Raw genomic sequence first — 16018 nt, 5'->3', positions numbered from 1 at the left:
TGGAAGTCTGGCATGATAGAGATTGATAAATAGATAAAGAGTATAAGAATAGGAGCTTTAGAAAATATATTGGAAAACAATAAGTAATTGGGCCCTTGGCAATGGGCAGAAAGGTCTATCACCATTAGCTAATAGGTCAACAACAACAACAAAAACAAAAAAAGAGACCATTCAAATATTTCTGAAACAATTTCAATAATTTAAAAACTAAAATACTTCTGCATATAGCTATTTCAAATATCTTCTTTAAGAAATGAAATGCACTGTGATCACTTAGAAAAATTAAAGTTAGAAAATTCATACACATATTTGATAACTTAGAAACATTTGTTTCTAATCATGTGTCCACTGAATAAGGAGCATAAAATAAAATGCAAAGATATAATATAGAGGATTAATTATCTATTTGCAAAATCAGCACATGATAATTTAAAGTAATGCCATTTTGTTTGTGGAATATACAATGATCTTTGAAAGAAATAGAAACAGTTTACAAAAGATAATAAAACTAGTACATACATTATTCTCATTTGTGTACATACAATATCTCATTTTAGTCTTCCTATGATCATAGAATTATAAGAAATTGTAGAGGTCCCAGAAAAGAAGCAGAAAAAATGATTAATGAAATCAAAATGTCTATGTATATAAAATATTACACATTATATATACTAATATATGTAATAAATTAAAGGTTTATTAAGTCTGAGGCTATATAGAAAGATTATATTCATGTATTTATGAGAAAGGCTATCTGTAAGTTATATTTTTTAAAATCTTGCTTCAGAACAGAAATAGAAGAAATGGAATTTACCTGAATTAAAAGATTTAAGATCATGAGGAAGCAGTATTCACATTCATATGTATTTAGTTACAGTAATTTCCAAAAATAATTATTTGAATATTACCTGAAATCAGATAATTTAATAATTTAACTTATGTGATTGTGAATAAGTTACTTATTTCTCTTGATTAATACATGATGAATAATACCAATTCTGGTCCTTGTTTGCAAACCTCAAAAATAACTGACTAATTAAACCAGAAAAGGAATTTATTATAAGGATACAGGTACTTCTGGTCAGGATGTATAAAATCATGAGACCACTTCTCCCACTCTAACAAAGAGAACAAGGCAGACGAATTATAAAATTATGGGTTTTTTTTCCCCACTGGAGAGCTGAAGATAAAAAGAAATGTAAATGGATTAAATTCCCAAAAGGGAAGAATCTTTCCTAGGAGAGAAGAAACCCAAATCCATGGGCACAGGAGAAGAGGCAAACTCACAGTAGACAGAAGTAAGGAGAAACTAGCCAAAATTTTAATAAACGCTTTATAGCCTCATGTGGCTGTCATGAAGGAGGTCCTGTGAGAATGTACTCAATCACCAATTTTATCAGAGCTTTTACTGAACAGATGTATGGGCAGCTGAAGGATGGAAGCCAAGCAGAGAACAGGGAAAGATTCCTGCACTTGAAGCCTTCCAGAGTGCACAGAGTGGTGCTCTAAAGCCTGCGGACCAGGGAAAGAAGATACAGAGATTTCCTGAAGAGGTGGATCAAGTGCACAGCAACTGAAACCTGGGTGCACAACAGGAGAGCTGAGAAACATCATCCCCCTAAGTCACTCATGGCCCTTACCTGAGTGCAAGGCAATAACATGCCAAAAGCTAAGAGCACAGCAGCAACGTAGAAATAGAGTTCGTGAAACTCAGAAAGTCAGAAGCCCGGCTGGAGAGAGCCAAAAGAACACCATAGGAACCAAAATAATCTGGGTGGCCTGGAAAGATGGCTACTGGGCTGTAAGACATAAAGAATTATATGGTGCTCAGATAAACTAGTCCCAACCCTTCTCATAAAACATCTGAAACCTGCTGAACCACTGATCTAACGAAAGCTATCACAAGCCTCAGAGCCAGCTCAACTACAGATCAGACTGCTTCAGCTTCATCACTTGCAGCCTGTCACAGGCATGGCATTTCTTGTTCTTCAGTAAATAATATTTACAGCCCTTTTACAGACAACTTCTGGCATAAAATTAAAAATTATGTGGTATGTAAACAAGCAGGGTGATGCCATCCATCAATACAATAGTCAATAGAAGTAAACCCAAATGTGACCAAAATGCTGGAATTAGTAAATAAAAAATGTAATATAAATATATTTTTTAATTTTTTAATTTATTTATTTGAGAGAGAGAAAGAGCCCAGTGGGAGAGGGAGAAGCAGACTCCCCGCTGAGAAGAGAGCCTGACGCAGGGCTCGATCCCAGGGCCCTGGGATCATGACCTGAGCCAAAGGCAGATGCTTAACTGACTGAGCCACCAGGCACCCCTATAAATATATTTTTAAAACTAATGGAAAAAGTGGTCAACATGTGGATACAATGGGGAACTTCATTTCAGTAGAGTACAGTATTAAAAAAAGAGGAAATTCTAGGATTTAAAAATACAATATCATAAATGTAGAATTCATTCAGTTTATTTTACAGTAGCCTAGAAAAAGCAGAAGAAAGGATAGTGAATTCAGACTCAAATTAATTGAAATTATCCAAACTAAAATAAAAGGAGAAGAAAAAATTTGAAAGAACTGAGAAAAGCATCCAAAACCTGTGATCAAATGTACATGTACTGGATTCCAAGAAGTAGAATAGGAAGAAAACGTGGCCAAAGAAATATTTGAGGAGATGAATGTCAAGAAATGTCCAAAATTGATGAAAGATAAAATCCACAAATCCCAGACCAAAAAAAAAAAATGTTGTGGATCTCAAATAGGATAAATACAAAGTCAAACATTTGAAAACCAAAGATAAAAGCAGACACCCTCACTCCTACCCCCACCCTACACACAAACACAGGCTATGTTCAGGGAAAAAAAACAATAATACTTACGACAGACTTCTCATCAGAATCAAGGAAAAGTATAATGACAATGGCATGACATCTTTTAAAATGCTGAAGGAAAAAGATAAGCAATTTCAAGAGAGTGTAGTGCAAATTATTTACATAAGTATTAAGATTCCTCTATTTTATTGGTTCTAAAATTGTCTTTCTCAAGCTTCACTGGGCAAGCCCTGTTCTTGGTTATCTTGGATTTAATATACCATGTAGCATATCCATCCCAATGATAACTTTCAAAATCCTATAGACTACTCAAATCACATTTCAATTTTTGAGACTAAGTTTAAGTTTAAAGTAATTAAATAAGCGTCCATTCAATAGAAACAAATCACAGAGATACCACCTAAATAAATAAAATATATATTTAATTTGCTTCAGTAAAAAATAAAAATAGAATTCCATTACCTATATATAGATATAGCTTGTTTTCAGTTGTAAAAAATCATAGGGGTGGTTATGTGGAAATTACTTTCATGAATATGAGGCAATTTTTTTCTTCTTTCCTGTGACATACATGAATTAGAGCAATAGAAAATCATACACCCTTATGCTAATTTTTTTTTTTTTTTTCTGGGAGAATAGTGTGAGATGGCAGCTAACCCTCCAGCATTGTACTAGTTTAGGTAACACTAGCTACAGTAACAGATAAACCACCAAATCTTAGTGGTGCAACACAAGTTTATTTCTCACTTACCTAACAGTCCACATAAACATTTCTAGTCTGACAGTGACCCAGAAACTCAGCCTCCTTCTGTCTTGTGGTTCTTCAACATATGACTTTCAGGGTTCATCTGGAAACCAAGAAGAGAACCAAAAAGGTTGTATAATGCAATCAAACCCAATCTAAAGAAAAATGGGTTATCACTTCTTTTGTTTCTTTAGCCACTAGGCAATAAACTAATAGTGGACATTAATCACTAGGGCTCTAAAATTAGATATTTTGGATAAATTGAAAAACAATTCATGATTACTGGTAGCATAATTCATGAGTTAGTTTACCCTTTGTCCATATAATTGCTTCTGCCATTTTGCCCTGATGAAAAACATACAGCTCTACTAAATAACGGATTTTATTTTTCTCTTGTTCATTTTCACATGCAGAAGAACTAAGATTCTCTATTGAAATTAATTTTTATGGTATTCTGTGAAAATAGTTCTTTTCTGCTGAATTTAAAGTCTTCTTTACTTTATAATTCCACTTGAAATTTATGGCTCAAAATGTGATGTATCCCATGACAAATGTAACTTGAATTTATTTCGTCTTATAGTGGCTCCATCACAGTCACTCAGGTAACTTCATTTGGACTGAATGCTTATGATTTTAATTACAAAGTAAACAGATACCATTATATCATATCATCACATAAAAATATGTAATGGAGATATTTGGGCAAGACAGTACCATAGTTCATGCTCTGATACACCCCTCTGCTCCAAATACATGCCAATAATATATTTTTTTTAAAGTTGTTTTAAAGAAAGCCAAAAAGTAACCCCTAGGTTAAAAAATATGATAAACAATTCTGTGGTTCAGAAATAGCAAAATACAAAGAGGTTAGCAGGAATAAGCTACAGGCCTGGGGATTTCCTAGTTTAGAAGCAGGCAGCATTAAGTAGGAGTTTTCTCCCTAATGGTATCAGGGATTTGAACTAGGTATCAAATGAAACTAGTGGCTATGGTGGGTCTGCCTTCTTCTCTGATAAAGGAGGCTCAAAACATAATACTACTGATCTTTACCTGTAGCTAAGAGTTATAGCAAGCTGTGAGGCTGGGGAGGCTGAAGGAGGAGAAAGCGTTGTGACTAGACATACTATTCCCTTGGTTAGATAACTGGATCCATAAGATTTCCACAGTTACCAAAAAGGAAAGTACCATCAACTTAAACTGCTATGCTAAGACCAATTTCTGTACTGCAGTGCTGGGACCCAATGGTGGGAACCACAAAAGATGTAAGGGAGGGGAGACACTGGAAGAGAGAAAAAAGTAAGAACATACTTAACAAACAAAAACATTTTCACTCAAAATTAGCCTGTAATCCAAAGTTCTAAAATATATGAAGAAACACAATTCTAAGAAAGACAACCCTCCAGATGAAATTAGTATTGTAAAACAGTCTAACAAAGACTTTTAAAAAGTATGTTTAAGAGATCAAAAGAAAAAAAAAATAAAGACCTGTCATTTGCTTAAAGCAGGAATCTGCAAACTAACTTTTGTAAAGTGCCAGGTAGTAAATATTTTTTGGCTTTACTGGCCATACAGTCTCTTTTGTAACGACTCAATTCTGCTGCTATAGTAGAAAAGCAGACATACACAATATATAAATGAATGGGTTTGACTATTTCAATAAAATTTATTTATATAAATAACAGTGAACCAGATATGGACTATGAAACATAGTTGCATAGACCTCATTTAAATAACTATGAAATTATTTAAAAAACAGGTAGAAATGTAATAGGAGTTGGTATGTATGCAAAAGAAATAAACAACTAGAAATCTTGAAACAAAAAAATATGATCATTGATATAAAACAATGTTCAAAAAGAATTGATAAGCTGTTTTTTAAAAACAAAGTAAAAAAATTATATGCTTAAAACCGATTAAGGTTTTTGTAAAATTTGGGTAAAATATTAAAATATTACATAAATTTTAGAACTTGTTAAGAAAATAAGTATGATTAAGTAGGTATGTTAAAAATATATTTAAAAATAATCATTCAAACAATAAGAATATATGTTTTATAGCTTCCAACCCAGCAGAGGGGGATAAAAGTTAAAGAGTCAATTGGACCATACACAAACATCCTATTCTATCTAGACACATGAAAGCATTGCATTTCCCTGCCTGTTTGAATTCGGATATGTCCAAGTAACTTTTGGTCAATGACATGGGAGTGGGAGTGGCCTGTGTCACTTATAGATGGCAGCTCACGAGCTAAGTGAATGTTTGGCATAGTCTCCTTTCTCTGCCTCTCTTAGGAAGCATGTATTGAGATGGAGCCTGCATCAGTTTGGGTTTCTGAGTGACGAAATAAGTCAACCCACAATGATCATGTAGAATGAGTTGAGAAATAACCTTGTTTTGAAACCACCAAAAGTTTAGGCTTTGTTATTCCAGTATCCCAAGTTTTTCCTGACAGGTAGGCTCTAGCAGTCAAACTGAAACCATGAAAGGGGAAAATTAAAAGATAAAGAAAGAAGGCTGGCAAACAGAAAACAATGCAATTGTAGGACTAAATATATTATAAATCACAATAAAGGTAAGTAGATTAAATTTGTCCATTAAAAGATTTGTTGGACTAGATTAAAAATTATATGCTTTTTAAAAGCACACCTCAAAAGCACACACATACACAGTGCATTAGTTCACGTTTTCCAAGAAGCAGACACTAAGACAGGATTAAATGTGTAGGAAATTTATTGGAGAAAATGTCTGTAAGGACAAAAGGGGAAGGCGGGAATGAGGTGGGAGTCTTCTGACTGTGATGTAGGTCTGAACCCTGTGAAGGACAGGGGGAAGGAAGGATGGAGTAGGAAGAGTCTTGGACTGCAGCGCAGTTCCAATAAATTTATTGACATTCTAATCTAGAGTCCTTGAATCAAAGTCACCCAGTTGAGGGTCTACATGTCCCAGAAATGGGCCTGCATTAGTTCTCTTGATATGCTCAGTCTTTGACTGAGGAAAGTATGGCCTCATCATGAATATGGTGTTGAATCCAGAAAACCAGAAGCTGGGGCACCTGGCCAATTATGCTTCCTAATCAGGAAATCTGAGACATGCACTTTTATGGCTACTACAAGCAGACAGTTGTATATAAAGAAATGGGAAATTTCTATTAAGCTAAACCTAAAACAAAAGAAAGCAGCATAAGAATCATTATATCAAACAAAATAGCAGCTAAAAGCCTTTAAAGGAATAAAGAAAGTAATAATAAAAAGAGTCTGTGGTGGCTTTGTACTTGTCAATCCAGCTAAATTGGAACTAGGCTTCCCAGAATTCCCTTCCCTATGTATTTCCAGATTAGGGTTGGCCTCAATAGAAATTTGCATAACATTTGGAACTCAGAAGTTAAGTAATAGCTACTTTTGTGCTCTGCAGCTCAGCTGTTGCTGTGCCTGGGCAGCCCCTGTGCCCAGAGCTCCTCTGACTCCTGCTGGGTCTCCTCCTGAAGGTTCTTCAACTGTTGCATCCTTATACACAGTTCTATGGCAAAAACGCACTACTTCTCCTACAGGTCACCCTCATCATCAAAGGTCAAGCTAAGGCAGTGAAATAGAAACACAGGTTCCAATTTGTCCACCAGGTTTCCAGCTTGTCCTCACTGGTTCCATTTTTTTTCTTGCTCTTCCAACTTCATGTCCATTTTCCTTCTTAGATGTTCCCCTACTGCCATCAAGTTCAGCACCAAATAAGAAGTATCATAGATAGTTTAACCAGAGTCCACAATTATATATGGTCTAACCCCTGTACTAAATCCCTCCCTCAACATTATTTATAGTGGTTCTGATTCTCTGATTATGCCCTAAATGATAGAAAGAATTACCAAAAATAATGGGACAATTAAAAATAACAAGGAGATCTCAGAGTTCTGGGGAAGATGGTGAAGTAGGAGGACCCTGATCTTACCTCATCACATGGATACAACTAGATAACAGCCACATCAGTGTAAATAACCCAGGAACAGCCTGAAGACTGGCAGAACAGACTCTTCACAACTAAATGTAAAGAAGAAGTCACATCAAAGATGGTAGGAAGGGCAGAGATACTATCAGGAGCTAAAGAGACTCATAGGACTGTCTACAGAAGGGAGGGATGCTGTGGATCCCAAGAGGGGAAAGAAAGAGATCGCACAGCAGGCACCCCAGCCATAGGGAACCGGCATAGGGAAGATGAATCCCCATAACATTTGGCTTTGAAAACCAAAGGGGCATAATTTCCTGAGTTCTTACAATCAGTGGGGCTTAACACCTAGAACTTAAAAAATTAGCAGGCTTTGTTCTAGGAGAGTCTGAAGGACAAGAGGAAACTGAGTCTCTGCCCTTAAATAGACAGCACAACAAATAGCCCTGCTGAGATACAGAATAGAAGCAGCTGAAAAACACATGGCGTATATAGGAAGGAGCTGGTGGGCATCAAGTCTCTCCCCCAACTCCCCTACCCTTGACATAAGGATACCTGCAGGAATTGGCACAGTGCCAACACTCTCAAAGTAACTTGCTAAAGCCATGCACCCCACCCCTGCATTCTCCTGCAGACCTGCCCCCTCCAATATGTCCTTGGCCAGAGCCCATCCAAACTAGTGCCACAAGCCTGGCAGTGTGCAAGCAGCCCCAACAAGTACCAGCACCACTCCCAGTGACTTCTGCCCTGGGGAGAGGGGAAGATAACCACACACACCAGTCCAACTGCAGCCCCAGCAGTGGGCTGGAAGCAAACATCTGATCTGACTATAGGCCCCACCCACCAACAAAAGCTTCACAGGGTGCAAGACAGAGAAAGCATGCTGCAGTTCAGCGCTATTGCAACTCTGGCAAAAGCCTGGTCTGACTCAACTCAACTACAAGGCAGCCCAAGACTGGCCCACTAACAACACAGGAACCAAATCCTGCCCACAACAGGCAAAGACAGCCACTGAAGATGAGTGGACGACAGGCAAAAGCAACTCAGCCACAACAGTAGGGTGCATGCAACACACATAGGAGAGACCCCTGAAGTGCCAGGTTCTGGTGAATAGGGGACATTGCAATGCAGGCCACTATAAGACCTCTTCTTCACAAGGCCACTACTTTCAAGAGCAGGTAACATAGCTGGCTTTCAAAACACACAGAAACATACAAAGACAGACAAAATGAGGAGACATGGGAATATGTCCCAAGGAAAAAAATGGGAAAAAATCAAAGTAAGAGACCTAAATGGAGATAAGTAATACACCTGATAGAGAATTTAAAGTAATGGTCATAAAGATACTCACTGGACTTGAGAAAAGAGTGGAGGACCTCAGTGAGACCTTTAACAAAGAGCTAGAAAACATAAAAAAGAACCAATCAGAAATGAAGAATTTAATAACTGAAATTAAAAATAAACTAGATGGAGGGATGCCTGGGTGGCTCAGTCAGTTAAGCATCTGACTGTTGGTTTCAGCTCAGGTTATGGTCTCATGGGACATGAGATCGAGCTCTGAGTTGGGCCTTGCACTCAGCTTGGAGTCTGCTTGAGACTCTCTGTCTCTGCCCCTCCCCTCAAATAAATAAAATCTTAAAAAAATATTAAAAAACTAAATTAGATGGAATAAATCGAAGACTAGAGGAAGCAGAAGAATGGGTCAGTGACCTGGAGGACAGAGTAATGGAAAACAATCAAGCTCAATAGGACAGAGAAAAAAAATTATAAAAAATTTAAATAGACTTAGGCAACTCAGCAACACCATCAAGCATAATAACATTCACATTATAGGGATCCCAGATGAAGAGAGAGAAAAGGGGACAGAAAAAGTATTTGAAGAAATAATAGATGAAACTTCCCAAATCTGGTGAAGAAAACAGAAATCCAGATCAGGAAGGCACAGAGAGCCCCCAACAAAATCAACCCAAGAAGGTCAACCCCAAGGCACCTAGTAATTAAAATGGCAAAAAGTAGTAATAAGGAGAGAATTTTAAAAGCAGCAAGAGAAACCAGTTACATAAAAGGGAAACCTCATAAGGCTATCAGCTGATTTTTCAGGAGAAAGTTTGCAAGTTAGAGGGGAGTGGCATGATATATTCAAATGCTGAAAGAAAAAACCTGCAGCCAAGAATACTCTTTCCAGCAGGGCTATCATTCAGGATAAAAGAAGACATAAGGAATTTCCCAGACAAACAAAAGTTAAAGGAATTCATCACCACTAAACCAGTCCTACAAAAAATGTTAAAGGAGACTCTTTGAGAGGAAAGACCATAAGTAGGAGTAAGAAAAATAGGAAGCACAAAAGCAGTAAAAATAAGTGTATCTATTAAAATCAGTCAAGGATTTCACAAAAATTGATGTAAAGTATGACACCATATACCTAAAATGTGGGGTTGGGGGAAAGAGGGGTAAAGAATGGGTTCAAACTGAAGTGACTATCAACCTAATATAGACAGCTATATGCATAAGATGTCATATACAAACCTAATGGTACCACAAATCAAAAACCAGTAAGAGATATGCAAAAAAGAGGACAGGAATCCAAGTATATCACTAACGAAAGCCAGCAAACCATGACAGATGAGAGCAAGGAAAGAAAGGAACAGAGAAAAATTACAAAAACAATCATAAAACAAAAAACAAATGGCAATGAGCACATACCTATAATTAATTTGAATGTAAATGGACCTACACCAATCAAAAGACATAGGGTTAACAGAATGGATAAAGAAGCAAGACCCATCTATATGCTGCCTACAAGAGATTCATTTCAGACCTAAAGACACATGCAGATTGACAGTGAGGGGATGGAAAAGAATTTATCATGCAAATGGAAGTGAAAAGAAAGCCAGAGTAGCAATATTTATATCAGACAAAATACACTTAAAAAAAGACTAAGAAGAAACAACAAAAAAAAAGACACTATATAATCATAAAGGGAACAATCCAACAAGAAGATAATACAGAATAGAGAAGACATACAGATTGCCAGTAGACACATGAAAAGATGCTCAACATCACTCATCATCAGGGAAATACAAATCAAAACCACAATGAGATACCACCTCACACCTGTCAGGATGGCTAAAATTAACACAAGAAACAACAGGTGCTGGCAAGGATGTGAAGAAAGGGGAACCCTCTTGCACTGCTGGTAGGAATGCAAACTGGTGCAGCCACTCTGGAAAACAGTATGGAGGTTCCTCAAAAAGTTAAAAATAGAACTATCCTATGATCCAGCAATTACACTTCTAGGTATTTACCCAAAGAATACAAAAATATTAATTCAAAGGAATACATGCACCCTGATGTTTATAGCAGCATTACCTACAATAACCAAATTATGAAAACAGCTCAAGTGTCCATCAACTGATGAATGGATAAGGAAGATGTGGTATATATGTATGATGGAATATTGCTCAGCCATAAAAAAGAATGAAATCTTGCCATTTGCAACAACATGGATGGAACTGGAGAGTATAATACTAAGTGAAATAAGTCAGTCAGAGAAAGACAAATACCATATGATTTCACTCATATGTGCAATTTGAGAAACAAAACAAATGATCAAAGGGAAAAAAAGAGAGAGGGACAGAGAGAGGCAAAGCAGGAAACAGATTCTTCACTATAGAGAACAAACTGATGGTTACCAGATGGGAGGTGGGTGGGGGGATGGGTTAAACAGGTGATGGAGATCAAGGAGTGCACCTGCTATCATGAGCAATGGGTGTTGTATGGAGGTGTTGAATCACTACATTGTACACCTGAAACTAATATTACACTATATGTTAACTCACTGGAATTTGAATAAAAGCTTTTTAAAAAGAATATAAAATAACTGAAAATATTTATGCACCCAATATGGGAGCACCCAAATACATAAAGCATCCAATAACAAACATAAAGGAAGAAAATGATAGTAATACAGTAATAGTAAGAGATTTTAACACCCCACTTATATCAATTGATAGACCAAACAAAAAAATCAACAAGGAAACAGTGGCTTGAATGACACATTAGCCTAGATGGATCTAACAGATACATTTAGACCATTCTATCCTAAAACAGCAAAATACACATTCTTTTGAAGTGCAAATGGAACATTCTCCAAAATAGATCACCTATTAGGCCACCAAACAAGTCAACAAATTCAAAAAGATTGAAGTCATAATATGCATCTCTCCAACCATAATACTATAAAACTAGAAATCAACCACAAGATAATATCTGAAAGAATGTAAATACATGGAGGTTAAATAACATGCTACTAAACAATGAATGAGTCAATCAAAAAATCAAGGAGGAAATAAAAAAAAACACATACAGACAAATGAAAATAACACAATGGTCCAAAATCTTTGGGATGCAACAAAAGCTGTTCTCAGAGGGAAGTTTATAGCAACGCAGGCCTACCTCAGGAACCAAGAAAAATCTCAAAGAAACAACCTAACCTTACACCTAAAAAAGTTAGAAAAAGAAGAACAAACAAAATCCCAAACCAGTAGAAGGAAGAAAATAATAAAGATTAGAGCAGAAATAAGCAAAATAGAAACTAAAAGAATAATAAAACATATCAATGAAACCAGGAGCTGGTTCATTGAAAAGATCAACATAATTGATAAACCTTTAGCCAGATTCATCAAAAAAGAGAGAGAAGACTCAAATAAATAAAATCAGAATTGAAAGAGGAGAAACAGTAACCAACACCACAGAAATACAAAAGATTATAAGAGATTATGAAAAATTATATGCCAACAAATTGGACAACCTAAAAGAAATGGATAAATTTCTAGAAACATCTAATTGCCCAAAACTTAATCAGGAAGAAACTGAAAACTTGAGCAAACTGATTATCAGCAATAAAATTGAATCAGTAATCAAAAAACTCCCAGAAAACAAAAGTCCAGGACCAGATAGCTTCACAGATGAATTCTACCAAACATTTAAAGAAGAGTTAATACCTATTCTACTCCAACTATTCCAAATATAGAAGCAGAAGCAAAGCTTCCAAATTCATCCTATGAGACCAGAATTACACTGGTACCAAAACCAGATAAAGATACTACACAAAGAAGAGAATGACAGGCCAGTATCTCTGATGAACATAGATACAAAAGTCCTCAAAAAATACCAGCAAACTGAATCCAACAGCACATTAAAAAAATCATTCACCACAATCAAGTGGGATTTATTCCTGAGATGCAAGTGGTTTAATATTCACAAATCAAAACCTGTAGATGTTAGGGTTCTGCCTAACAAAATGTAGATGAGAAGACTCAAGTGTATGAAGTTTCAATTTCCCCCAAATTCATCTAAAAATTTGATGTGATTACAGCCAAAACTCTAGGACATTTTTAAGGAGTTTGACATAGTTCTAAAATGTATTTGGAAAATTAAAGGGCCAGGAATAGCTACTACAATTCTGAAGATGAGCATCAGACAAAGACTTGTCCTATCACATAGAACTTTCTATACTTAATGTGATTAAAACAGTGATGTAGAAGGCCAAGGATAGGCAAACTGACAAAGGATACAGAACACAAAAATCAGAAATAGACCCAGACATCTATCAAAAAGTAATGTGTAATGTAAGTATCATTACAAATTAGTAACAGTGAATTGTCCAATAAATGGTACAAGGATGATTGGTTTTCCTTATGGGAGAAAAATCAGATATCTACTCTTATCATATACAAAAGTAAATTTCAAGTTTAATAAATACCTAAAAGTGAAAACTAAAATTTTTAGAAAAAAAATGTAAAAAAAACTTTATGAATTTGAAATAGGGGAGAATTTCTTAAAATGTCAATGAACCAAAATTACTAAAAGAAAAGATTGATAAATGTGACTACATTAAAATTAAAAATAAAAACATTACTTATGTTCAAAGACACCAGGGACACAATGAAAAGCAAAGCACAGACTGGAATATGAAATCTACAAATACTCAGTTGTGCTCTTTGGTTTATATGAAATTAATTCATATCATATCTGATCTTTTTTATTTAAATGAATAGCTGTACTCGACCAGTGGAAATGACATCTCTACATGACTAATTTCCTATTTTTTCTAGTTTCTAAGTCTAACCAACTTTTATTTCATATATACTTTTTTAAAAACTCTTAAAATCTTATTAGTTTTATGTCAAAAATTTGTTGTCATTCTTCCACTGTTGAAAACATTTTTATAGTGTTACCCTGAATAACAACTGTCACTTCTAAAGTATTCAGTAACTGTAAATCAAATAAAATATAATCTACAGGCTTAGCCCTTATGTTAACAACAATGAGTAATGTATTAGCGGCAACCTGGGAGCTCTTTGTTATGCCAGAATTAAATCAAACAAAGAGAACTTTCACAGGATTTCATCTTGAGTTGTGTCCTCAGTCCCAGACCCACTTCATCAGAAGTGCACCTTACATTTTCTCTCCTACCCCTTCTCCTTAATTATTTGGCAGAGATCATTTTTCCAGGCCAGTAGTAAGGATTTTTTTTTAATTAGCTAGGGAATGGGGTAGTGTTCGGAGCACAGGGAGTCTAAATTACTAGCACTGCTACATTCCCATTTCTAGTACCATATGGTTAAAATATGCTGAAGGGAAAAGCAACATATGGTTTATCTCTTTCCCTAGAAATTTCGATTTAGTAGTGACATACTTGGTAACAGTTTGAAATGGAGAGATAGCATTTGAAGAAGCCTGGGAGAAGTTGTTCTATTAAGGTCCATTGACACACTAGTGCAAAAAGGGTCTCATCCAGTGCCCCCCTACAGTCATCACAAGAAGAAATACCATGTCAGAGAAACTGGGGCTTGGAGACAAGGGAATCTTCAGAGTGGAGTGATTTCTAGCACCCAGGGGCACTTACAAAGATAGAGGTAAGTGAAAGGAACCATCAACCATAACATTTCTAAACTTCCACTGTGCTTCAGTTACAACCTGAGTCAGTGGAGTAACTACATTCAGTAAACGATTACAAGAATAAACCATGTTCTGTATAATTCAGGATATGCTTTTGTTGCATCTTTATTGCCTATATATTTATTATAGCGCCTGTATGCTTTTTTATGCTAATACAGGTTTTGGATTAGGATAGAAGGAAAGAAATTGCTATTTGCACGTGTGTGTGTGTGTGTGTGTGCGTGTTCATTCTTCTGAAATTCATCTGGCTGTCTGTAGAGACAGGACCAAGCAGATTTTGAAATCAGACAGACCTAGGTTGAATCCTGCTTCTCCCACTTATGTATCATGACCTGGACAATTTACTTAGTGAACCTCAGTTTTCTTGTCTGTAAAATAGAATTTATAATACCTGCCAGCAGTAGTAAAAAGAACTAAGGATTGCTTAAATGTGTAAAGTATAATTAGATAATATAATAATAACATAACAAATAATTGTCTTTTCTACTGGCAGGATAAACTGATAATTGACTGTCCATTTTTTCAGTATTCTCTCAGGTCTTTTAAATGTTTGGCAGTGTCATTATCTGAAAGAACTAAAATATTTCTACAATTGCATATGTACTCTCTTGAAAGAAAATTCCTTAAGATATGATGAACTATTTTGTTCTCATTACACTTAAAATTTGTGCTCATAATTAAAATGTATTGAAGCTATAAAACTGGTTTAAGTGCTGTTTATATAAATTTAACCTAGATGTATTCACATCTATCAACAAGAACATATTATTACATGTCAAGGATCTTACGAAATATTGAGCATATTCTTGATTGAAAATCTAGAATCCAGAAAATAGTGGGTTCTGAGTTTAACTTTCTGATAACTTAATCAAAGATGTACACACAATAGATTAAAATATAAGGTCTTCATCAACAGATTCAAAGACTGTTTTAGATGAACCCATTTCATTCATTCAATCAAAAAAAGAGCCAACCAGATTTTAATTACTCCTCTATTTGGTCACTAAAGAAACAAGGAGCTCACAAGCCAGGGGTCTTCCATCGCCATATCCTTCCATCACTCAACGGCCTTCCTCCATTTAAGCCTCTTCTGAATTACCAATTCCTCCAAGAACTCAAATTTCTATACAAAAGTAGTAAATTCCTCTTGTCACCTCTTTCTTTAACTACACAACACTTGGGAATCCCTGAAGTCATTCTTAAATGGACACATACTTTCTTGAACATATTAGTAAATTGTTTAATTACTAGAATAACTCCCCAACTAATTAAATATTTTCTAGGTATCTATGTTATTTGCATTGATATCAACTGTATTTATTTATTTATTTAGATATCAATGGTATTTTTTTTAAAGAAAGAGACTACCTATTAACTTGCTCATTATAAGATAAATAATGGTGCCACATGAAAGTTACTTAGTTGCTTTTGTATTAAGTAATAACTTCTTCGCTGTATTTCTTTTTCTGTTGAAAGTAATAGTAATCATAGGAATGTAGAAAAGCTATTGACTGGACATAAGGATTACTGTGCAAA

Source organism: Mirounga angustirostris, unplaced genomic scaffold (assembly GCF_029215605.1).
Source record: "Mirounga angustirostris isolate CCGP_5_RB_7025 unplaced genomic scaffold, mMirAng1.0.hap1 SCAF_8, whole genome shotgun sequence".
Classification (NCBI taxonomy): Eukaryota; Metazoa; Chordata; class Mammalia; order Carnivora; family Phocidae; genus Mirounga; species Mirounga angustirostris.
The sequence above is the reverse complement of the archived record's forward strand: the minus strand, read 5'-3'. Positions refer to the sequence as shown.